Here is a 25,595-nt window from a genome sequence, read left to right as displayed (position 1 = left end):
ATAAGCTGCCGCTGGAAACATCACACATAATTCCTGTTTACAAATGGAGCATCTCAAGTTTCCGTGGGTCTCACTTCTTGAGAAACCGAGATCGAAAACCCAAACCTTTTGTCTCCTCGGTCTTTCAGCCATCCCTCTCTTGGTGGGCACCAGGAAAAGCGGTGCATTTAGGGCAGACACCCCTATACCCCAAACCTTGCCCTTGGACCACCAGTGTCTGCTGCACTTCTGGTCCCTGCTGCTAGGATGAGGGGAGGGGGTGACAGGTGGAGATGAGTTATGGGTGAAATTATACTCCGTGTCCCTAAACCTCTCTCTGCCCTGAGAACTGGCTCTGGATTTGCGAGCTCTGGCCCCAGGACAAACTGTGAGGTTAAATCCTTAAAGAGGGACCAGGAAACAGAAGGGAGGCATTGGCGGGATGGGGACTTGGGGGTGGTAAATGAATAATGTCTGCAGCATAAGTTTTTCCAATGTCTGTAGAGGCTGTTGCGATATTATACATATTTATTATGAGAGTTACATAATTCATAATCGCCTTTGTCATCCTGTTTTTTCCATTAAAGGAAATTAAAATACAATTACTATCACATGGCAGTCAAGGACATTATCTGACCAACAAGGGATCCTCATGGTTGAAAAGTTCACTCATCTTTAAGAAATAAAATATGAATGTGCATTCTGGGTTTTTTTTTTTTTTTTATAATCCTGGGAGATAAAATAGAAATCACGGAGGCTGGCTGTGCTGTAAAAACTGCCTAATCTGTCTTTCACGTTCGCATCATTTGCCTTTCATAGCATACACAGTTCTGAGCTCTATACAGACCCAACATTTTCAGCACGTTGCGTTCAGAAGATCTCTCTGAGCCAGAGCAAGGGAGGCAGGACTCTGGAGGAGGAGAACCAGAAAAGGAAAGTGAATCTTCCCACAGCTACTGGACTGCAGAGAGCCCCCCAGTTCCCATGGAGCACCTCAGCTGTTTGCCTTCTGGCCCAGCTGCTCTGGTTTAGTTGCTGGTTAAATATTTCCCTTGCTTTCCCCTTGGCACGGTGGACTATAGACTTAAAAACATGGGCCCTTTCTGACCTGGGCCCGCCCGGCCTTTTTCCTGGGGATAGAAAGGGCTTGTTTGAAGGAGTTGGCCTGGCCTGGATGTCCAGCAAACAGGAGGGACCAGAGTAGCTCTGTGTGCACTGTGCTGGGTAAGTTGCCTCTGCTTCAGAGTCATCAACACCTTTTGTTGTTGCCAGACCCTTCAGGATTGGCCCAGTATTAACTGTTCTTTGAAGTGGGCTGGTGTGGGGTAAAGGTGCCCAGAGCAGCTTCCAGAAGCTGAACACTGCTTCCTTGGTTCCTTCGAGCAGGAGATCCGCTAAGGAAAACAGAAGCTTGTTAGCCGCAATTTTGGCGATAAGTAGAATATATATCCAGAGACAGTAAAAATCCTTTAGGAAGTTCCCACTTAACACATTTGCTTCTGTGATTCTTCACCATTTTACATCCTGCTCTTGATTTTCTGTTTCCTTTCTATGAAATTTTCATGAGTTGGCTCCTTTTGAATAAGAGAAATCTTAAATCACACATAATTATATTTACTCAGACTCTTTAATGTCTCAACTCACTGGGAAGGAGAGGGGACTATTCTCCTTGGAAATCCCATTTTGATCTAAGTTCCCAAATGGGGTGTTCCAGACCCAAATCCATTGGGTCTGTGTCCTTTGTGGGTTGTGAAAATGGCTGTGAGCTGGTTGGTGGATGGTTGGATTGAAAACAGCACTGCTGGTTACTGTCGCAAGAGATGAAGCTGGTCATCCCAACTGTGAGGAAGAGTTCTTAGTCCATCTTTTCTGTCCTTAACTCTCTTCCTTTGCCAAAACTGTTGACATTCTGCCTCTAGGCTAAATTGAAATGAAGCAGAACACACTTCAAACACTTTCCCTCCAAAGTACCTATCCTGGTCCCGCTTAGCTTCCCTTTTAGAAAGCATTTTAGGGGTGTTTTGTTTCATTTCCCCCCTTAATTAATGAATTAATTTTTCTTGCATTGTTGTAGTCCCCATAGGGCTCCAGCCACCCTATCACCCACGCACCATCATCATAGTCTCTTATGTTCTTCCCTCCCCTGTCTTGGCTCATCCTTCCCTTACTTTGCTCTGTGCCTCAGATCCACGGTCCACTTGCCAGTTTTGACTTTTTCCTGACCTTTTGTTTGAGTGAGGTCATCTGATATTTATCTTTTTCCTTCTGACTTCTTTCATTTTTTTCAATAGGTAGGGGATGTTGCAAAGTGGACCAAGAAGAATTTTGCATAAATAAATGCTTATGCTCAAACTCTCACACTCTTAGATTTTTGTTGAAATGCCAGCACTTTGAAACCCTTTCATTATCATTTCTACTTTGTTATTAAATTTGCCATGAAAACCGGTGACCCCTTGGCATTATTTCATGTGCAGAGGCATGGAAAGATATGTATAGTCTCATCCTTAGTCTCATGTGGTAGTCCAGGCAAGATTTATGAATGAGTCAACTAGACAGCAAGACTTGATGGATCATAATCTAGTCTTCAGTCTGGTGCTCTGCCTATGAAAGCTCAGGAGGAGCTATCAGGCATATGAGGTCAGTGGTGAATTGTGGTGCTCAGACAATAGTACAATTAGAAATCGGAGAACAGGGAGAAGATAAAGGTTGCCATAGTTGGTGTAGTCTGTGTCCAGCAGGTGGGTCATGAGACAGTTCTGGAGGTGGGTGAAAAGAGGTGGAATGAGTTAGAATTTTTTTTTTTTTTTTTTTTTTTGGCTTTGCCTTTTAGGTCCATGGGAAAGCTGAAGGAAGGAGCCAGGGAATCATTCTTTGGTTGGAACAAAGGATATGCACTAAGCAAGAACTATTGGCCAGGAACCAGTAAGAGATGACATGAGATTCTCTGTAGAAGGTGTTGAAAATTAGCTAGAGTTCACACTTGGATTAAGGAATTAAGCCACATTGATAAACTTTTGAGGGAGCTATTGTGGACTTAGAGAAAATGGTATGCCAATAGTTAAAATACAGGAGAACTTGTCCTGAAGCAAATGGAGCAAGGCAGAACATTTTTATTGTCATAAAAGTATATGCATCAAAATTTTACCATCTTGATGATTTTTTTTTTTTTTAAGGCTTTCTGCAAGTTGAACAAAGTTTGCTGGTTTTTGTTGTTGTTGTTGTTGTTTTTTAGATTTATTTTTATTATTTATTTGTACAAGCACTGGGTATAGTCAGAAGCGCAGGAGGGTGAGAGAATTCACCAGAGCCACAGCAGGGAACAGAACAGGCAGACTGATGAAATACACTGCTAAGGGGAGCAGCGGGTGCTGCAGGAGAGGTCTGCGCGCCATGTGGGACCCTCCTCTGGTGGCCGGGGAGCAGCTGGGGATTGAACCGGTGCTGCAGAGGCTGTGGGCAGCTTCGCAACCCAGCGCTCAACCGCTGCACCACCAGGGAGGCCCCATCTTGATGATTTTTAAGTGAACAGTTCTGTGCTGTCAATATCACATCGTTGTGAGGCCAGAGGTCTTTTTACCTTCCCCAGCTGAAACTCTAGAACCATTTAACAATTCCTATTCCTCCTCCTCCAGATCCTGGCAACCACCATTCTACGTTCTGTTTCTGTCAATTTTTACTATTCTAGTATCTCACATAAGTAGACTCACACAGCAATTTGTCTCATTGTTACTGGTTTATTTCAGTTACATAAAATCTTCTGGGTTTATTCGCCTTGTAGCATGTGTCTAAATTTTCTTCCTTTTAAAGGCTGAATAGAAATCCTTTGTGTGTGTACGCCATTTTGCTTATTCACACATCTTATAGTTGCCATCTTAATGAGTATGAGGTCATGTGTCACTGTGGTTTTGATTTGCATTTTGATTTGCACTAGTAATAGTGACCATCTTTGAATATGCTTGTTGTCCATTTGCATATCTTATGAGAAATGTCTATTCAGTCCTTTGCCCATTTTTGAATCAGGTTCTTTGTTGTTGAGTTTTAATTCCTTTGTATTGAATATTTTCTATATATAATCTCTTAACAGATAATGTGATTTGCAGATATTCAAGAATGTGTCCATGTTGAATTGGGTGACTTTTTTATATTGAGTTCTTGATATTTCCTAGAAATTAAACCCTTAACAGATATATGCGTGGTAAGTAGGTAGGTTGACTTTTTACTCTGTTGATATTGTTCTTTGATGCAAAAATATTTTTAATTGTGATGAAGTCAATTTGTCTATTTTTTCTTTTATTACATGTGTCTTTAGTTATATATTCAAGAGATCATTGACAAATCCAATACCATGAAGTTTCCCCGTTTTTTTCTAAGAATTTTACAGCCTTCGGTCTTACATGTATATCTTCAATCCATTTTAAATTAATTTTTGCATATGATGTAAGGTAAGCACCCAACTTAATTATTTTGTATATGGCTATCTGATATTACAAACTAAAATTCACTGGAATAAATTTAGGATAATTGGCTCTATTAGGTGATGCATGAACCTGGTAACTTCCAATCTAACCAGTAGAAGCATACTGCAAAGAATTGTAGAGAATGAAAGGATTTTTAACATCAAGAAGAAGGTGAGGGGCCTCCCTGGTGGCACAAGAGATTGAGTGCAACACTGTGAAGCTATCCGCAGCCTCTGAAGCTCGAGTTAGATCACTGGCCGGCCAGGGAGCTACCCCCATGGCACAGCAGACCTCTCCTGTGTCCCCGCTGCTCCCCTCAGCAGTGTATTTCAGTCAGTCTGCCTGTTCTGCTCCCCACTCTGTCTCTGGTGAGTCCTCTCATGCACACCCCTCCCCCAACAGCTGGTCTGCACCTGAGTTCTTGTATGCACAAATAAATAAATCTTTAAAAAATAAAATAAAAGAAGAGAAGAAATATCACAGGTGAAGCTGCTTTCCCTTAAGGGAAGGGGGAGAAGGAACTATTATCACGCAGATTAACTCAGTAGACCTGACTAGGAAACTCCAGATTGGTTAATTTAAATTTCCACTTTTGGTTGTGGCTGAAACTTGAGTTCGGTTAGATTGTAAGTCTTGGTGGGGTTTGATATGAATGTCTGCCATGTTGGGTATGTTGTTTCTTTTAACACCAGTTTTCCCAAACTGATTGCTGTCTTTTTCCCTTATGAATTGTCACTCTTGCTAAGAATCGTTCAATTACTTTTGTAAAAGTGTATTTCTGTGCGCTCTATTCTATTATAGTGATTTATGTGCTGTCTTTATGTCAGCACTGCACAGTTTTGATTATTGTAGCTTTGTAATAAGTTTTGAAATAAGAAATTGTGAGACTTTCAACTTTGTTCTTTTTTCCAAGATAGTTTTGAGTATTCAGTGTCCCTTGAGATTCCATTTGAATTTTAGGATGGATTTTTTTTATTTATGCAAAAAAGTCATTGGAATTTTGATAGGAGTTGCCTTGAGGCTGTACATTGCTGTGGGGGGGGTACTAGCATCTTAAAAATATTAAATCTGACAATTGATGAACATGGTACAGAGTGTAATCCCCATAAAAAAAGGAGGTTCCATGTTCCCTGCTTCACCTAATGAAGGATGGAATGGAGCAACATGGGAGGTGTGAGAAGACACAGAGAAAAGACTTGGAGGAAGACTTTGGGGAGGCACATGGAGCAGAAATACATGTGATGAAGAAGTGCTTGCTTTTCAGCTTTGGATTTGCACCAGGGACTTATGGGACATGGAAGGAGACACATGAAGTCAAGACATATAGAGTCATTTGCAAGAGACATGGGTGAGAGACCTGTGTGGAGGCTGACAATGGCAGCCTTTAACTTGACTTGTACTTTAAATTTTTGCTCCTTCTGTTCCATACTTGCCTGGCCCCTTCTGCCCTTTTCCTATGAGCTAATTTTTGTTTTCCTTGCCAGAAGAAGGAATTGTAGCAAAATTTTGGGTATCAATAGCTTTGCTTTGGGCCAACCCTGTTAGGCTGGGCATTCACCCATTGGTAACTTTGGGTGTTTTATTGGAAAACTATTATCCTTGTTCTCTCTTTCTGCACTAATCCTATTAAAGTTCGTCCACACTAAGAGTGTGTTTGTTTTTATGCGGCAGATGGCAGAACCCATTTAGAGTTGCAGGTTTGGGTGTCCTGGGGTGCCCCTCAGTCTGCACCCTAACAAACACAGAATGTCTTTTCATTTATTCATGTCCTTTAAAATTTCTTTCAGAAACATTTTGTAGTTTTCAGTACACAAGTGTTTCACCTCCTTGTTTTTTTTTTCCGCTATGTTTTAAAATTCTTTTGATGGTATTATAAATAGAACTGTTTTCTTTAATCAAAGCAGACAGTTTTGCTTCCGTGATAGCTCTTATCCTTCATTCTACTCTCCCTTTCCCAAGGCCGGCTGATACTAATTAGGAAGAGAACGCAGGCCACCCAGAGGGTCACCTTTGCCCTGGGAAGTGGCTGCAACTCTGAATCTGCAGAAGGAGGGAGTCAAGCTGATTTAGAGGAGACCTGAGGTTGTTCAAGGTCTTTCAGTCTTGCAGACACATTTATCTACTATACTTTATTCAGAGTACAAGTACGCATTACTTCCAAATACTACTTCAAGCAAAGGGAAGAGAAATACAGCAGCTGTTGGGAGGCTATTCAAATTTAAGGTCGACTCCAGCAAAAACTGCAAAGGTAAACAGCCATGCCATCTCCTCATACCGGTTTCACTTTGATTTTTTTCTTCTTTTATCCTGCTCCCCTGTTCCCCAGGTACCTCCCTGCCTCCCTTCTCTTTGCTGAGTACCCTTTCCGCAGCATCCTTAACAAAATGCGTCTCTTCCAGTAGAATTCCCTTAGGTCTCTGCTGGGCAAAAGCAAGCGCTTCCTGAAAAATTGCAAAGTGAGAACAGGCGAAGTTTGCATTTTAACAAGGTGACAGCTTAATCTAAGTCACGTGACAGCATCTTAACTGAGCAAAGTGACACAATCAATCGAATCTTGATGATGTCACCAGGAACGTAATGCTCTGCCTGGGCCTGGACTTGATCTGACGGTGGACGGAGAAGCCGGGGGCAGATGACTTGGAGTAAGGCTGGCCTTTGAAGCAAGGCAGCTGTCCTAGGCAAGCTGCCCTGGGGGCTGACCTCAGCCCTGCCTTTGAATGGATTGTCACAAGGTCTCAGGGAGCTTGGCACTGTAATTGATATTGGTCTGTCAATGACCCGATTCTAACCTTAGAGCTTCCTACAGACTTGAGGTCGGGAGGGATGTATCCTCAGTGTGGTTCGATGGTCCTCAGTTTGCTCTAGCAGGACTCTGTTGATTTCACAAATGAGGAAGGTTTGTTTACAAGCCACCGCAGACTGAAAATGGAGGGCCCATATCCGAGCAGGGGAGGGCATCTAGCAACGGGAGGCCTGCAGGCTGCAGTGTCCCTCCGTGGCTGTGGCCGTGAGCCTCTGGGGATGTCACCTGTGCAACTGCTATGGGGGTGTGGGGGTAAGAGCTCCAGGATCCAGACCTCCTGGTGATCCCCTTCTCTGCCCAAGGCCACTTGAGGCCTGGGCTGCACAATTCCTCAGCTCTGCTGTGCAGGAGGGGCTTGGCAGCCAGGGATCCTGCTTTGTGTGGGCTGCTCCACAGAGCTGTCTGTAAAGTGAATTTGATACAAAGTCCGCAAACATTTCCCTGCAAAAGGCACATTTTATCTCCCTTTCCAGAACCTCGGATCTGGAGCCAAGCTTGGTGGTGTGCCAGGCGGGCTCTACTCTGTATTTCTCATGCACTCTCAGTGCTGTGGGTCTGCCTTGCACCTACAGAACCCCCCGCTCAGCACCCTGTGCGGAAGGAAGGAGGGTGTTGCGGGCAGTCGAGGGGAGACAGGCAGTGCCAGCAATCCCTCCCGCCCCAGGCCAGGTCACCAGCCGCTTTAGGTAGGGCAGAAGAGAGAAAACACAAAAACAAAAAACAAAGGCAAGCACTTTTTTCCTACTTCCTTCCTCCCGTGCACCTAGTTTGTGTTGGTGGAGGCTAAGAATTGATTACTGTTTTGGGGCCTCTGATTATAAACCCGTATGTGTAGAGATTCAGTGGTAAGATTAGAACCTTCTTTGTTCAGCCAACGCAATCTCATGTTATTACACCCTCCCTCTCCACGCACCACCTGTTTCTCTCCTTACCTGGCTCTGACACCCCGAGCCTTCTCCCCCTTTTATCTTTGCTGCCTGCTAATTCCTGTTTCATCAGGTGGAGGGCTGCTTCTGGAAATTAAGGTTTTGGGGTGACGTTCATCAGCTTCCTCTGTTTGGGTAGAGCAGAGTCCTGAAGATTTCAGTAAGCTCCCGCTGAGCCCTCCTCAATTATTATCTCCAGCGTGCATCTGACACCTTTAATTTATAGCCTTCAGTTGCAAAGAGAGCTTTAGCAGTGTGTATATTTTGTCTCCAGCCCCCAGAAAGTCAGACTGGGTGAAAGGAACTTCGGGGCTACTTCCAAGCAGCTCCAGAATTCTCCAAGTGTTTCATGTGCCTGACAGACCTGGGGACTTCATCTTTATGGGTACCCGGACCCCTGGAGGCCCAGTCTGCAGTCAGTCCACATTTACAACGACCACCCTCCGGGGTGTTCGGAGGGATTGTCTTAGGAGCTTCCCGTTCAGGCGCTGGGGTGGACAATGACATCCTCTCCAGATGAAAGTCAGGAGGCAGATGCCACAGGAACCAGAGGCTCCTCTAAACTCCTTCGTAATAAGAGAGCCCAACCGCCACTTCTTAACAACTGTGAAGCCATGATAATAGGCCTAATAAATTTTCCTTGCAGTTTCAAGAGGATGTGGTGTCTTCCACTTCCTGTCCAAACTGCTCTGTATTGTTGCGCCAGGCAGCAGCTGCTCGGGATCAAGACAGGCCAAATTCCAGCTGGGGAAGGAGGGGCGGTGTTTGGGGTGCCACAGCGACGTGGGGCCACTTGCTTGGGTGGTGGAGGAACTGTCAGTTTCCATGCACAAGCTGTCCTAACACCTGTCCAAGCAGGACGTGGAGTGTTGGGTGGAAAAGAACCCAGAACTACTGTTGTAATCTTCCAGATGAAATCCTCAGGGCCTGCAGGGTGAAGAGACTTCCTTGCTCATGCTAACCCGCTGTCATCTGCCTGGCAAGTTCTCTTGTCATTTTACTTCTTTCAGAAATAGCCGGCAGGAAAGAAAAACTAGAGGATCTATGTGAAGAAACTGGGGAGAAAAAGCTCAGGTGTCTCTGCCCGCCTTTTCCCTCCCCTGCTCCCTTTGGTACTTTGAACATGCCTGTAATTCTGAAATAATTTCAAAATTTTAAAGCTTAGAAAGCAAATCACACTTTGATTGTGGTAGATGATTGTGTTGCCTGCATTGGGTGAAAACTTAAATACAGACAAGTCATTGGCCTCACCTTAAAGTAACAACCCTTCTTTTTTTTATTTTATATATTTTTTACATCATTTTTCATTTTTGCACAGTGTATGCATTTTCATCTTGGTTATAGTCCTCATACAATTCCCACCCCACTTATTTTGGCCATAATCCCTCCTCCAACCCCTCCCACCCCCATTAGTGTGTCTCTGGTTTATAGTTGCTTGTTGATTTTGATTTTTACTTTATTATAATTAGTCTTTTTCCTGGTCCCTTATTTAGGTTTCCTAAATTCCTGTTATGAGTGAGACTATCTGGTAATTTTCTTTCTCTTTCTGGCTTATTTTGCTGAGCATGATCCCTTCCAGCTCCATCCATGTTGCTGCAAATTGCATGAGGAAGTATAGGCAAAACACTACATGACATACACCTCGGTAACAGCCCTTCTAGAAGCAGCCGGGCGCCTCCGAGCCATCCTGCTTGCCTTTCCTGAACATCTCTATCTTCAAGTTTATGGGGCCATAAAGATGTACCTAATTTGTGTTGTGGCTATTCAAACAGCCATGAATTAGGGTTCACTTGATTTATTTGCTAAACTTTAAAATCTTAAAATCATTTCAGATTGACAGAAAGTTGTCCTTCTGGTAGAAAGCACTCCTAGATTGCCTGAATCCTTCAATATTAAAATTTTACCTCCTGTGTTCCTTTCTCTGTCTCATAGTGATTGCCAACTTTTCAGGAACTTTGTGAGCTAGTTGTTTAACTTGGCCATTGCTAAATACTATTTTAAATTAACTTACAATTATATTAAAAATAAGGAGGCAGCTGCCACAGTGACTTGAGCCTCCTCAGAATTCCAAAGTCAAATCAATACTTCACTAATCAATACTTAAAATTCATCTCTTTCTAATTTTTTCACTATTGTCTGTGCTCTGGAGATGGCTTCCTGCTCTTCTGTCTACCGCGCACGCTTTCATGCTTCCCTTCCTAATTCCATGTTCAGCAAGCCTTCAGAGAGACAAATCAGGGCTTGATTTATTGTTCTGTTGTGTGTCTAAAAGTGATGAGACTGTGCTAATAATGCAGAAAAAGTGTCCTGTACTTACAACTATTAAACCGAATAGCAACCCCAGCTTGGCTATCTATATGGGAGTTTGCCAACAAATCACCAAAAGCATTTTGGAGAATCAGTTGTTCATTTAGAATTTACAATAAAGGGTATTTATTACATGTTTAATTTTTGCGTGCTGCAAATTCATTCTATCAAAATATTTTCTAGTTTTATGTGTTTACAAATATATGTGTATCTTTTTGGAGAGCTGGCTATTAAACACTTCCCAGACACTACTATATATACCTATTATATTTTATCTGAGTTAAGTTGTACGTATATTGCCCCTGTACCTCTGGATAGTTCAGAATGTATCTGAATGCAGGCATTCTCATACACAACTACAGTGAATTACCAAGACCAGAAATTAGCATTAATATAATACTTTTACATCATCTTGATCTTTTTTAAAACTTACCAGTTGTCCAGATAATGTCCTTTTATTGTTTGGGAAGTAATCCAGAATCATTCATTGCATTAAGTTTGCATGTTTCCTTATATCCCTTTATCTGGAATACTTGTGCATTTTGAAAAAACACCTCTGACGACTCTGATATTTTTGAATAGTAGAACCAGTTATTTTATGAAATGTTCCTCAATTTTGATTTGCCTGATGTTTTTTCATACATTGATTTGGAGTTTGCATATTTGGTACAAAAACACAGAAGTGATGTGTCCTTTATGTTTTACATGGAAGATAGATGATGTTAGCTTATTTCTTTATAGGTGGCACATTTTAGTCATTTTGTTCAGGTATTTGTCTACCAGTTTCTCTCCTATAAAGTTATTATTTTCCCCTTTGCAATTAATAGGTATCTTGTGGGGAGATAATTTGAGACTAGAAAAGCGTTTAGTTTCTCAGGCTTTCATCCATTAGGTTTTGCATACACTGCCGATTTTTGCATGCTACTCGTTACTACAATAATAATCAATTGCATATTTTTGAATTTTATCCGTATACTTGTTACCGGGTCTTCCTTAAGCATATTCATTATTTACTTATCTCAGTTTGAACTCAGATATTCCTTTTATACTCAGTGGGTTATAATCCATTACTATTTTTATTTTGATGTTCAGTATGTCTCAGATTTGACTGAGGAGAGCCCCTTCCAACTGGCACCTGTGTCCTCTTATAAGTCAGGTTTGTTGTGGTATAATTTGCAGACAGAAAAATACATGGTATTTAAGAGAAGAGTTGCATAAGTTTTTTTTTTTTTAAAGATTTATTTATGCATGCAAGAACTGGGTGGGGTACAGGCCAGAGTTCCGGGGGCTGAGAGGATTCACCAGAGACAGAGCAGGGAACAGACAGGCAGACCGACTGAACTACTCTGCTGAGGGGAGCAGCGGGCGAGACAGGAGAGGTCTGCTGCTCCATGTGGGTAGCTCTCTGGCCGGCTGGGGATAGAACTCATGCTGCAGAGGCTGCGGCAGCTTCACAGTGTTGTGCTTAACCCCTTGCACCACCAGGGAGGCCCCCAAGTTGGGTAAGTTTTGAGAAACATAAACAGTTGTATCATCATTACCACAGTCAAGATATAGAACATCTCTATCTCCTGGGAAAGTTCTCTGTTGTGTCTTCTGATCAATCCTCTTTCTGCACTCCCAGATCCTGGATATCACAGCTCTCACTTTTGTCTCTACAGTTTGCCTTTTCAGAATGTATTTTTTGTTTGGCTTCTTTCACTTAACATCATTATTTTGAGAATCATCCACATTGTTGCATGTATTTATTTTTATTGATGAGTAGTATTCCATGGTATGGATAAACCAGTGTCTTTACTTATCTGCTGATAAAAGCTTGAGCTGTTTCCAGTTTTCGGCTATCAAAAATAAGCTGCTATAATATCTGTGGCTGTACAATATTTATACAGACATGTGCTTTCATTTCTTTGGAGAATGGCTGGTGTATTTTTAATATTAAAAAAAGGACTAGATTTTTTCCCCCAAAGTGGTCATATTATGTTACATTCCTGTCATTCAGGTATGACTTCTAGTTGTTCTGCATCCTTGCCAAAACTTGGTGCAATCTGTCTTTTTATATCTAACCATTTTATTAAGTATGCAGTGGTATCTCACTGCAGTTTTGATTTGCTTTTTCCTGATCAATCAGGTGTTGAGTGTCTTTTCATGTCCTTATGTGCCTTTCATATATATCTTCTCAGATGAAGTAGGGTTCAAATATTTTACCCATTAAAAAGTTGGGCTGTCTTCTTATACTGAGTTGTAAGAGTTATATTCTGGATTCACGTTCTTTATTTTCGATTGTAGAGAAAAAGAATGTATTTGTCAATATATATGAAGACTTTATGAGGAGTCAGTAAACTTCCTATAATAATTATATTTATAAGAAGATAATAAATATTTGAAGCTCCTCAGACCACATAATCCCTATTTCTGCTCTTCAACTTTGCTCTGCTAGTGTGAAAACAACCATAGACAATGTGTAGGTAAATGAGCACAGCTTTTATCCAATAAAACTGTATTTATAAAAACAGGCAGAGGGATGGATTTGGTCCGTGGACCTTGTTTGCCAATTTTGGAGTTATGTTCAGTTTCTAGTACTTGATTGTGTTGACTTAACATGAGTTCCTTTGACAAAATGAAAGATAAAATACACAGTAAAGACTCATTCATTAGAACTATTTGGGGGCTACCCCAAAACAGGTGAATGGATCAAAAAGATGGGGTCTACATACACAATGGAATACTATTCAGCAATCAAAAAAGATAAATTCATGCCATTCACAGCAACATGGATGGAGCTGGAAGGGATTATGCTCAGTGAAAAAAGTCAGAAGGAAAAAGAAAAATATCAGATGTTTTCACTTATAGCAGGAGTATTGGGAAACCAAACAAAGGGTTAAAAAAATAGAAGAGACAAAACTTGCAGGCAAACTATAGGCAAAAAAAACTATAGGCAAACTGAGACATATATCAGGGGAGTAGGAGGGAGTGAGGTCAAAATAGGGGAGGGAACAGCACAGGGCCTATGCCGATGGATCATGGAAGATGTGGTGGTGGGAGATTTATAGGGACTATACCTCAGGGGAGAAATCAAATATAATACAAAAATGAACAACAATGTAAGAAAATGAAAGTTTAAGAATAATAAAAGAATAATAAACACGATGACAAAAAAAGAACTATTTGGAGGCTAAGTCTAGCCCACTTCATGTAAAAGTCAGACTCGTGGGACATATGTAGAGAATTTCTGTAAGAATGGAAGGCCACCAGTTTTCTGAGTTATTTTTAGACTCTACCAGCCAATAATTTTAAGGATGCATTTTCAAAATAAACCTCCTAAGGAACGTCCTTCCTTATTTCTCTACTCTTGTATATTCATGAGAATCTTTTTTTTCCCCTTAAAGATTTATTTATTTATTTATGCATACAAGAACTGGGGTACAGGCCAGAGGTGTGGGGAGTGAGAGGATTCACCAGACATGGAGTGGGGAGCAGAACAGGCAGATTGACTGAAATACACTGCTGAGGGGGGCAGAGGGCGAGATAGGAGAGGTCTGCTGTGCCATGTGGGTCACTACCTGGCTGACTGGGGATCGAACTTGTGCTGCAGAGGCTGCAAAAAGCTTCACAGCACTGTGCTTAACCCCTTGCGCCAACTAGGGAGGAGCTGCATGAGAATGTTATGTAGAATTTTCTTTCTCCTATGTGTTCTTGCATCAGAATTAGAGGCGTGGGCTGGTTTATATGTGTTTCTATTTTTAAAGCATTTTCCAGGTGTTTCCGATGAAGCCAGATGAAGGACTAGCACTATGTGATGAATAGTGATTCTCGGGGACTTATCTTAATGAAGAGATAGGAATAATCTCTAATCACTGCATTGATTTTTATGTAAATAGATACTTCTAAAGGGTTCACCATATTTTAAGAGTTAATAAGTAGTTAAAATACTCTTTCCTAAGCCCACTCTCTAAACTTGATTGCCACTCCTGAGCTTTTTATGAAACTATTTTTTTCAAAACGTAGAGTGAAAAACAAACATGAGAACAGTCTGCTGGATTTTCAAAAAATACCAATTATTTGACTCTAAATTAAAGAGTCTAGAAACTGTTGTGGAAATTCAATCCCATTACCAGTTATTCATAAGGACAAATGACTCAATCAAAACAGTATCTTTGATGGATTAAATGTGTTTAAACAAATAGTTAACTGTAATACCAAGGGATTAGTATTTTTGTAGGGCTCTATTTTTGATTGAGCTTTAGCTGATATTCTTTTGATAATCTGTATTTTTCCCTGGCAGTTGATAACTCTATTTGCTTTGGAAATAGTCTTTTACGATGCCACATTTTAGCATTGTACCAATGGCACAGAATATAAAATTCTGTTTATAATACAAACAGAGAATCTGAAGATATCAATCTAATTGTGATTTGTTGATGTAAGATTCTAAGCTATTTTAAAATTAAAAATCTTTTCTATTACTGAGGGAAATTATCTAAAGCTTCAAATGTCTTCCTGGGACATTGTCTAAAAAGCCCACCCAAAGTTTCTTTAAATCTCTAGAGAATGTGCTTTTTGTTTCAATTACTATTTATTCTTGATTAGTACTCAGTCACTGTGAAGTTATATGTTAACTTAGGGACTGTTGCTCATTAGAGGTACGAGTGGTGTGTGGCAGAAGATAACCCTGATGCTTACAGTTTCGTTGTCCAGCGGGACATTAACTAGTTTGGTCTCTAACTCTCAGAAAACTTATTTTGAGGTATTTTTCTTGATAGGTCATATAAACCTCTGATCCTTGAATTCTCCTATGAAACAGCTCTGTGACCCTGCTGGTCTGTCCTTAATGGATTGCATCATTTTTTAATACTTGGTTTACATGCATAAAAGTTTTATGTTTTTGACTGTTTGAACTATATCTGTCTTACTGCTTTTTTCCCCAGTGATGGAAATTTAATCCTTTTTTTGGTATATAAATGACATTGGGGGCCTCCCTGGTGGCACAAGGGGTTAACTGTCAGCACTATGAAGGTATCAGCAGCCACTGCAGCATGAGTTCGATCCCGGCCCAAGGAGTTACCCACATGGCGCAGCAGACCTCTCCTGTCTCCCCGCTGCTCCCCTCAGCAGTGTATTTCAGTTAGTCTGCCTGTTCTGCTCCCCACTCTGTCTCTGGTGAATCCTCTCACCCCCACACCTCTGGCCTACACCCCAGCTCTTATATGCATAAATAAATAAAATAAATATTTTAAAAAAAATGACTTTTGACCCTAAATTTTGTTATTTTTTAATGTCATTGTCAATCATATGAACTAAATATTCTATTTAGTTATAAAGGCAAATTTCCCTACTGACCATTAACGAAACATTCAGTTTAGCTAGATGACAGCTGAAAGCATTTACATAATTCTCACTTGAAGCACTTTCTTCACTGTGGGGAGAGCACAGACTCATTCACAGGCTTTAGTTAGTCTTTCTTGAGATCAGTAGCAGGTGATGGGGCAGCCTCAAAGTAAGTGTATGAATGTGGGCTCTGAAACCAGATGGCCTGGGATGGAAATCCTGGCTCCTGGGACATGGCCTCTACACTCTTGGAATACCCTGCTAGTTAAGGGTATCTGTTTATTTGGGGTCTTAAACCATGTCAGACAGTTTATACTAACAATGTGATTTATAATGGAGGCCTAGGTCACACCATATCCGTTTGAATTCTGGCGGGGATGGAGGCTGAGTATTGGAGAACAGCCATGCGGTTTCTACATGACTGACCACCAACAAAATCTCTGGGTCCCGGGGCTCAGGTGACTTTCCTGGTTGACCATCCTCTGTATCTGTTGTCATGTATTGGTGCTGGGACAATGAAACACAGTGTATAGCTGTTTTTTTTTTTTTTTTTAAGATTTGTGTTTTTATTTTATATTTTTTGGGGGGTCTTTTTAAAAAAGATTTATTTATACAAGAAGGGAGGTACAGGCCAGATGTGCGGAGGGTGAGAGGATTCACCAGAGACAGAGTGGGGAACAGAACACATGGATTGACTGAAATACACTGCTGAGGGGAGCAGCTGGTGAGACAGGAGAGATCTGCTATGCCATTGGGTCAGCTCCCTGGCCAGGGATCAAACTCCTGCTGCAGTGGCCACTGACACCTCCACAGTGCTGGGACTTAACCCCTTGTGCACCAGGGAGGCCCCCTCTGTATAACTTTAATGGGCGAGGACAACCAAAAGCTCATGCCTGGTTTCTCCTGAACTCAGCCCTGAGTGCTTTTCACCCTTACTGATTTTAATTTGTATCCTTTGGCTAAAATCACCAGTAACTTTGAACGAAACAGCTATTGTGAATTCTTTGAGTTTTTCTGGCAAATCATTAAACCTGAGAGTGTTTGTGGGGATCCCCAAAACAAGGAGAAAGTATATAAAGTGCTTTGCTTAGTGCCTGGCATAGGATACATTTAGTTCTGTTGTTACCTGACTTCTGATCCTTGGTTTATCTGTCCTTCCTACCCTGTTATGACCCATTGGACCCACAGATTGATGTTGCTGTCTTTGCTTGATCTAAGGATGATTCTCCTTAGAGACTTTGTTCTGGAGAAAAAAAAAAAAAATCCAGCTTTGCCTGAATGGTTGGTGAATGTAGCTCTCCAAAATGTCTTCGCTTGTTTGGGCCAATAATCCATGGCCTATGCTGATGTCCGACTTGTGAATTGTGTTTATGCCTTACCTCCCTCACTAGATCATAATTTGTGTGGAAGTAAACAGTGCCTTTGATTTCTTTGCTACCCACTCTGCCTGGTGCTGAGACAACAGTGTGGCCTCAGGGGAAGGGCTTGGGTTTTAGGGTCAGAAGAAGCAGCACCTGCAGGCAACCACGCTGCTTCCTGCCATGTCCGCTTGCATGAGTTGCTCAGTCTCTGTGCTGCAGATTCCACATCTGGGCAGTAGGACCCCCATGACCTATTCCACCAGGTTATCTGGGGTGTGATGCACCCTGGCTGGCTCAGACCCAAGACAATGACATTTGGTTAGGGGGTCCGTCCACTCATCAGGGTTGTTTGTGTGTTTTCCATAGATAAAAAGTCTCTAACTGGCAATGAATGTTGAGATCACTTAGACAGAAATTCAGCTCCATCCCCTGATTAGCAGGGGCTCCAGGAGTTTCTTGGAAAAGAACATGAACTACACCCACAATCAGGGTTCAGAAATAACCAGACGTGGTTGATGGACTGCAGGACAAGACAAGCAATAAAAGCCGTCTGTGCAGAGGGACATTGAGTATAGGTAAAATTGGCTGAAATCATCTTACTCTATGGCAAATTCCATCCTAACCAGTTCTATGTGTGTATAGACTCTTAATCTTCCCAGCTCCTATGAACTAGGATAGTTTTTGAATTTGGCACAATGTGACAAACTTGTCTAAGGATGTATAGTTAGTGAGGTGGTAGATCTGGGTTTGAAAGCCAAGCGGTCTTGACTCAATCGCTCAACCATTGTACCATATGGCTCTTAGCACGCGAACGCTTCCCGCAGTGCCAACACACCCAGGCCAGGAGAAGTGGTGGTGGAAACAGAACTGATCATTACTGGACAGACACATAATAAATATTTCTCAAATTGCTGGGTGGTAAAAATGACATTGCTCTAGTATGAGAGACCTTTTAACTCTGTATCAAGAGTTAGAGAGCAAAGAGGAAGAGGCTTCTCCCAACCAGATGAAGAGAGATCAACCAGCAGGGAATGTCAGGTTTTCAGAAAACAGCAGCAGCGAGAGGCCAGGCACAGGGGACCAGGACTTCTGCGATCGGGGGTAGATATTGGTGTACCTATGAACATGAAAAAATTTTAATTAAAAAAAAAATGTGACATTTTGATGGATTCTCCAATGGACTCTTTATCCTAAATTTATTGAGTTATTGTGTAAGTTTAAGATGCACAATGTGATGATTTGATTCATGGACATATTGTGAACTGTTTACTAAAATAAGGTTAGTTACACATCCTTTATGGCACACAAATTCCACCTTGTTATAGCAAGTAATGTTGCATGGACACAGGCTTATCCATAGCTCTTTGAAACAATGATTTCATTTTTTTGGGCATTTACTCAGATGTAGAACATACTAATTTTGACTTTTTTAATAATAAATTCTTTTAAAAAATATTTTTATTTATTTTGTGTAGAAGAACTGGGGTGTAGGCCAGAGGTGTGGGAGGTGAGAGGATTTGCCAGAGTCAGAGTGGGGAGCAGAACAGGTGGATTTATTGAAATACATTGGTGAGGGGAGCAGTGGGCGAGACGAGAGAGTTCCGCTGCATCATATCGCCAGCTCCCTGGCTGGAGATTGAACTCAGGTCGAAGTGGTGATAGCAATGAGACTTAACCTATAGGGCACCAGGGAGACCCCCTCACTGCTTCTTTTAGTCAATGCAATAGTTTTCAAATTGTCATCTTTTCCCTATAAAGTTTATCTCCCTCATTCTATTTCTTTTCTTTGCCCCTTTGAATGTAAAGCCAGTTTAAATATATTTATGTTTCTAAACCCAAGGGTTAAAATTTGTCAAGCTCACTATTCTTCACATATAACGCTTTTTTGAGCGGTTGTGATAGTTATTTTTGCTTTTATTTCCCTTGAAGGGATCATCACACAACTGTTTTCTTAATTCAACTCTGCTTCTTTTTAAATTTGGATGCTGTTTTAGGATTAGTATTTTATTGCCTCTCACCTTTCATTTCAACTATCTGAGTTTTATTCTTTCATCTTCTAGTTTTATATTTTTGGAGGACCTTATTCTATTGGTGTGTCCACTCCACTTTAACTGCTTTTCTACTTCTGCTTCATAGCTTATAAAGAAGGAAAAAGAAGCTGAGAACCTGGCATTGCCGGTGATGCTCAGTGATACATGATTTGAAGTCTAATGATGGCTCTTTCCAATAGATTTCCAGACTGTTACCAAACAGTGAGTCAAATTTCTAACCTAGTCTAGAAATCAAAATTGGGTATAAAGTCTCCCCTCTTGAGCCACTGAAGCTTGGAGAACACCGTTCAAATAGCTATAGCTTTTGGCATCTTTGGGTCTGCAGAATGAGCTTCCTGAGTGTTTTAATGACCCAGTCTATAGCACCCTCGGCGCTGCTACCAACCTCACTGAGGTTGTTGGTTTCTGGCTTAGAGTAATTGAGAACCACTTGAAGGGTGAAGATAACCTGGCAATGTGAAATTATTTAGGGTCTTTGCCACTTCACTTGAATTGAGCTACTGACAGGTATTCTAGCTACAGGGAACAAATGTGTGGATTCTCCCAAGGCTGAAAGGAATTTGAGATGGCAAGTCTATTATCATTTATTAAGTAACCTGTTCCAGTAAAATGGGACTCTTTACTACCTTAGAACAATTTCCATGGATGACTCCCAATTTTTTAAAAAAGATTTATTTATTTATGCATACAAGAACTGGGATGTAAGCCAGAGGTATGGTGGTGAGAGGATTCACCAGAGAGAGTGGGGAGCAGAACAGGCAGATCCACTGAAATACACTGCTGAGGGGAGCAGCAGGTGAGACAGGAGAGGTCTGCTGTGCCATGTGGGTTGCTCCCTGGCTGGCTGGGGATGGAACTTGTGCTGCAATGTTTGCGGAGAGCTTCATAGGTTGTGTCTTACACCTTGTGCCACCAGGGAGGCCCCAGGAACAGAGGAATTTTAAAGACTAGAAAGAATCTCAGCACTAGGCGTGTAGCTAGGCAGGACTCACTGCGCACATGATAGCACATGATAGTTTTTGGTGTGCTGGTGTGAACCTTGCTGAGGAGAGGCAAGGAGTGAGGATCAGAGATGGGGAATTATGTTGCTGGGTTCTTCTTGCACCTGGGAAATAGAGCAGAGAGCCCTGGCCCTTTGCTGATCTCGTTCCCACAGTGCTGAGTTCTTGATTTCCCAGCCCACATAGTGGGCCATGAGACAGGCCAGCTGAGCTCTGATCAATAGATGGTGAGCAGAAACAATACAATCACTTCCAGATCTGGTCCGGAATCTGAGTGATCCCGAATATGCTTTCTCTCTCAGGGTTGCGAGCTGATACCAACCAGAGCCAGGGCCTGGGCACCGGATGTGGAAGATGCCAGAGCATCTTCCAGCTGTGTCCACTGAGGTCTGACTCCTCTGTTCCCAACCAAACCCCACCCCCCCCCCTGCATATCTCTCATTGAGCTTGATGTGAGAAAAATTAAATAACTATATTTTGTTAACCCCCTGATAACCTGGAATGTCTATCACTAGTTATGACAGAGAACTGAATGAATAACCCTGGACATTTCTTATCCTTCACCAGCTGCTGGCCATGAACTCTACCTTGGCCAAACCCGTGAGGAAAACCAGGAGACACTGAGAAGGCATGTTGAACTGACATGTCTGCTTGGTCTATGCTGTTTTTCCCTTTTCAAACTTACTAAATCTTGGGCCTCCCTGGTAGCTCAAAGGGTTAAGACACAACCTATGAAGCTGTCTGCAGCCACTGCAGCATGAGTTCGATCCCCGGCCAGGGAGCTACCCACATGGCCCAGCAGCCCTCTCCTAACTCCCTTGCTGCTCCCCTCAGCAGTGTATTTCAGTCAGTCTGCCTGTTCTGCTCCCCACTCTGTCTCTGGTGAATCCTCTCACCCCCAACCCCCGCACCTCTGACCTGTACCTCAGTTCTTGTGGGCATAAATAAATAAATTTAAAAAAAACTACAAAAAACCCCCAAACTTACTAAGTCTTAAGAATTAAAATGACTGATATCCTTGAGTTTCATTTCCATCTTTCTCTGAACCAAGATCTGCTTCTTCCAACCTGGGCCCAAACACAAAATTGCTTTTTGATGACGATTTGCTGTTTTGCATGTAAGTTGACAAGCATTTATTAAGCACCTGTTATCTGTCTAGCTGTGGCCCAGGACTGAGAAAGTTTGCGGAGAACACAGTATCCCTTCCCAAAGATTTAATGAATTAAACAGAGACAAAAGCGATCCCGTATGGAAATTAACTGGAGGGTAATGTGACCTCATATGTAAACAGATTCTGTAGGAAGTCATTAAGGGAAAAAAATCACATGTTCAGGGCTTGCTGGAAGAAGCAACCAGTATTATAAAGATTTTTTTACTTGGTGTTGAAGAGGGCCTGGACACCAGAGTATAATGATTAAGAAAGTCTTCAGCCCTGCTTAGCACAAAAGGTACTGATCCTCCTCTGTCTGGAACAGGAGAATTGGGTTTGGCTAAGCAAAGCTGAGAATTGATGGTGACTGCAGAGACCCAGAAGGCGAGGAAAGTGACTGAGATTTGCACTCTGTCTCACAGGCTTCCCCTGGGGGAGGAATTAGGAATGGAGGAGGAAGACACTGTGGGCTGGTTTCCCCATTCTGCACCTTAGATGGGCCATAACCCCTTTGGGGGAGCCTGTCATAGCACGTACTCCCTTGGCCTAGTGGTGTGCTGGGGCCAACGTGCCCTGGCTTAAGAGAGTTGATTGACTAATTTTCAGGAATTTTGCAAGCTAGTTGTTAAATACCTCCAATATTATAAACTATGTAAGTCTTATAGTGAAGCTATAAAGAAAGATATTATACTCAATGAAGATAATTAATCCTTAAAACATATCATTTCCCAGGCATTTTGCATCATTTTCTATCATCTGGGCTCTAGAGATTATTTATGACTGTTGTAGCTCATGGTGGTCTTCGAGGTTGTATGGCGCCCCCCACCCCTTCATAGGCTGCTGAAGTTCTAACCTCCCACACTCAGAATGTGACCTTACATGGAAATGGGGTTGTTGCAGATGTAGTTAGTTAAGATGAGGTCAGTAGGGTGGGTCCCTAATCCAATATGCCTGGTGTCCTTGTAAAAGGGGAACATTTGGACACACTTAATATGTTCCAAGCAAGGAATACTTAGTATGGAAACACTTAACCATGGAAGGGGGTGGCTCTACACGGCTCTGCTCCCCACTGATAACTTGAAATCAGCACAGAGGGCTGCTTGGTAAGCAAACACCACAAATCAGGCACTGAGACTTGGTTCTCGTGATGAGCTGGACAAGGGGTTGAGAAACTGCAGACTGTGGGCAAATCCCAGTCCCCACCTGTTTTGGTAGAAGATTGATTGGAACACAGCTGTGTTCATTGGCTTATGTGTTATATTTGGCTGCTTTTACCTCACAGTTTCAAGTCCTGTTGGCAGACACCGTACGGTGCACAGTGTAGAGACATTGATTTTTTTTGTGTAGAAGAACTGGGGTAAAAGGACCCACCAGAGACAGAGTGGGGAGCAGACCATGCAGACTGACTGAAATACACTGCTGAGGGGAGCAGCGGGCGAGACAGGAGAGGTCTGCTGTGCCATATACGAGTCAGCTCCCTGGTTGGGGACCGAACTCTGTTGAGGTGACAGCAATGAGACTTAACCCCTATACCTTGAGGAGGTCCCTAGAAATATTTATTATCTGGCCCCATAGAGTAGATTTATGCTGACCCCTGGGTAATACTTAAGAAAGTGATGGGGACCATGTGAAAACCAAAGCTAACACTGCAAATTGTGTCTGTGTAGCCACTGCATTGTGATGGCACAAAAAATGGAGAAAATCCTCTCCCCGTATTTGAACACTACTGTCTGATTCACCAAAGATATTGCTCTTATCATTGACAAAAATGAGCGAAGTTCTGACAGAGTCTTTGTCATTTCGCTTTCTTCTTACTCGTTTATGCAAATAAAATATCAGCCAACATTCATGTGGAAACCCTCCTTGTTTGTCAATTGCAGCCGTGGTTTGGCTTCGGATATGAGAGCTTGTCAGAAATCAGTGGAAGCATCTTGAGACTCAGCAGGCTCTATGGAATTCATCTGTGTGTGCTGTATTGCTGAGGGGAATGATAAACCTGTGTGTGTCTATGCCTGTGCTCCCTGGAGAGCGAGTTATTGAACACTTAGCAGCACCCCACTCTCCCCAAACCCCTGGCACACCTGCAACTGCGCAGAGGCTGCCGGATTCACTGTCTGTTGCTGCAGGACTCTGACCTTGGCTGGGTTTCTCCCAGGTGTAGATTTGGCTTATCTAACAGGGCACCATTGGTGGGAGTAATTGCCAGAGGAGAGCTCTGTGGCACTAAATCCTAAATCTGCCCTGGAGGAGGGAACAGCAAGAGCCGAGGTTTTATGGGTGCAGTGACCTGCTAACATGGGCATGAGTGCAAGCTCAAGTTTGGACTTGCTCCCACTGGCAGTAGAAGTTCTTACGCAACAAAGCAACAGGTGAAACGCTGGCTGGTGGCGGATTTGGTAATGAGGTGAAGGCCATATAGGGCAGGAAGGCCGGCTCTGGGGCTGTTGCTCTCTGTGCCTTAGAAAGACAGCTTCAGCCCCTCGATGGCTCTGCCCTAGGCATGCTTCCTGCTGTTTGCAAGCCAGACTTACAAAATGGTAAGAAATGGGATCCATGCTTGATTGTGGAAGTCTTGATGCACCCTGAGAGGCAGTAAAACAGAAAAATAGGAATACACTTATGAACATCTTTGCCAAATGGCCATCATGTGGCTTCTACCATCCCTCAGTAGCTTTGGGGATGCCTACTAGAAATGAAGAAATAGTAACCTTTTCCTGACTGCAAATAGATGTGGACGGAGGGCTTCTTTTAACACTGAGATTGTGCAGGAAGTTGGAAGGCTATTGAGGTACCTTAGAGACTGTGTTTGTGTGGGGTCTGGCACAGCACAAGGGCTTCACCCCTTGCAGAGCAATGCCACCCCTGTCCTACCTTCCTGGCAGTGAGGACAATACCAGGGCCATTCCCTATAGCAGTGCAAAGACTCAGTGATCGTGACTTTGCAAACCTCTCAGCCTCCAGCAATGCAATGACTGCAGCCAGCATCTTCAGACCCTCCTACCCCCATCTTCTGTCCTCAGGAGCTTCTCCCCCGGTCTGAATTTTGGCAGGAAGGATTTAAGAAACTCAAGTTTTCTGCTCTGGCATTCGGCCCCCAGACCTCATGCTCACTGAGGTGGGTTGAGTACTGGCTCTCGGTTCTTGCCTTCCTCCCATGGCTGGGGCCGTACTCAGTGCTCTAAGCACTGCAGCGTGAGAACTGGCCTGCAGGCTTCTTCATGCCAACCTCCCCGCGGCCTTCAGATTTAGGCTCCTGCCCTGGCGCCTCACTCTCCCTGCCGGTTACCTGCTGATGGATGTTTGGCTGCTAGTCTGCTTACCTGTGTGCCCTCCCATCCACCCCAGGCTGTGCTGGGATTTTCTTTCCTCTGTGTTGGACTTCAGGTATGTGGTAGAAAAACAATAACTGAAATCTACCAAAATGGAGATCAAAGATTTGATTTGTTACCAGGTAGCTGTGTGGTCTTAGGACTCAGAACCAGTTTTTTTAATGTGTAAATAGCACATAAGATACTGGATTGTTCTGAGGATCAAAAGAGAGAGTGTAGGTGGAGGGTCTGCTATTTATCACTCAACCTTCAGATCTTTTCACTCACATGCTCTAGGGCAGATTCTGATTTAGTTGCTCTGGGGTTGGACCTGATTTCTGGCTGTTTCACACACCCACAGGTTCGTGCTGTGCTGCTGGTCCCAGACCAACATGTCCGAATAGTCGGACATGACATCCACACTGACTCCTTCTGCGCACCTGCAGCTCTCAGCTCTTGCCTTACCCCAGGGGAGGCCCCCGCTCAGGGTCTGCCCTTGTCCAGGTGTGTCAGGGCACATGTCCTGACCTCATAACCCAGGGCACTTGCGTCATGGAAGAACTCTTATCTTCACAGAGCAAGAAACGAAATGTGACTTGAGTGTGGTAGTGAACCAGGAATGCCAATAATGAATAGGATAGACACAGTGTAGCTTGTTCCTTGAATAATATCACTGTATTCATGTCATTTCCTTATAAGGTTGATGGGAAAAAAATCAATCCCAGCTGACACTGAACAAATGTTGAGCACCTAGTTTCATTATGTGGTGGTTCCCTTAAAGTCAGTTTCCAAGAGCCTTGCGATCACTTTTTTTTAAAGATTTGTTTATTTATGCATATAAGAACTGGGGTACAGGCCAGAGGTGTGGGGGTGAGAGGATTCACCAGAGACAGAGTGGGGAGCAGAACAGGCAGATCTACTGAAATA

General features: G+C 42.8%; 1 long non-coding RNA gene across 6 annotated transcripts in view; it reads left to right on the top strand.

Moving 5' to 3' along the window:
* The first annotated feature begins 6,405 nt into the window (after window positions 1–6,405).
* The window catches only part of LOC119251654 (uncharacterized), a 240,956-nt gene continuing 221,766 nt past the window's right edge, over window positions 6,406–25,595 (top strand). For 5 of the 6 annotated variants that reach the window (XR_008552991.1, XR_008552987.1, XR_008552990.1 and 2 more), the window contains exon 1: window positions 6,406–6,684. This is a non-coding gene — a long non-coding RNA (uncharacterized LOC119251654). The remainder of the gene's footprint in view (window positions 6,685–25,595) is intronic. The other variant, XR_008552989.1, reaches the window with a different exon arrangement.

The sequence above is a fragment of the Talpa occidentalis genome, unplaced genomic scaffold (genome assembly GCF_014898055.3).
Source record: "Talpa occidentalis isolate TD23 unplaced genomic scaffold, MPIMG_talOcc4v2.1 talOcc4.2, whole genome shotgun sequence".
Taxonomy (NCBI): Eukaryota; Metazoa; Chordata; class Mammalia; order Eulipotyphla; family Talpidae; genus Talpa; species Talpa occidentalis.
Note: the sequence above shows the minus strand (reverse complement) of the source record. Positions and strands in the feature narration are given on the sequence as shown.